Source organism: Lissotriton helveticus, chromosome 11 (assembly GCF_964261635.1).
Source record: "Lissotriton helveticus chromosome 11, aLisHel1.1, whole genome shotgun sequence".
Classification (NCBI taxonomy): Eukaryota; Metazoa; Chordata; class Amphibia; order Caudata; family Salamandridae; genus Lissotriton; species Lissotriton helveticus.
Genome location: NC_136072.1, coordinates 89,996,831 through 89,997,786, shown reverse-complemented (window position 1 = coordinate 89,997,786; position 956 = coordinate 89,996,831).

The following is a 956-nucleotide window of genomic DNA, read 5'->3' as shown; positions in this document are numbered from 1 at the left end:
CCTAGTACATTGGTATATCTTGTGCCCAGGGCCAGTGAATTGATTGGAACTAGTGGGCCTGTAGCACCTATTGTGACACCCACCTAAGTCTTCCTTTAACCCATTGCGTGCTTATGACGGAGCCACACTGTCATGAGTCACGAGTGGCGTGTGCTCATGAAGGTGTGGTTCCGTCATGTGGCTACCGCTCCGCCCACGCAGCACTAATTCCCCGCCTGTGCGGGAAAATTAATGAGCAGACAGGGCCATGACGGAACCATGCTGTCATGAGCACACACCGTCCATGACTCATGATGGCGTGGTGCAGTCATGAGCACCGAAGTGCCGCTCCAGACCCCTAGAACCCCGCGCTGCGGTGGAATCCGTGCCGTCGCGAAAGGGTTAAAACATGTCCCAGGCCTGGAATTGTAGTCTGCGTGCAGTTTTAAACTGCCAATGACTTGGCCAAACAACCCCTTTGCCTCCTAGCCTAAAATTCCATTGATAAAGCATATGACACCCCTATGGTTATTAACAGCCCTTAGGGCATGGTACATTGTATTAACATAGTTGGACATGTACTTTTACGTTTTACAAGTACTGGTAGTAAAATACTTGCAAATTGTTGTTTAACTACTATAAGGCCTGCCTATTTTATAGGATAACATTGGGTTACCCTATTATATTTGATGAATGATAACATTTGCTTGGGTGCATGTAGAAATGTTATATTGGTGTCCATTGTGAACCTGCCAATTTTAGAAAGTGTGCATTTTCTTGTCCTAACTATTTGGTGCCTGCAGCCTGTTTCCTGGGTCACATTACTAGGTGTATTTGGCAGTTGGCATTTGTGTATTCCTCCCAGACACCCACACAATAGAAGGAGTTAGTGTTGGCAGGATGGGCCATCTTAGCAGGATGGGGGGGGGCAGAGCTGACCACATCCCCACTTGCACTTCAAAGAAACTGCCTCAGCA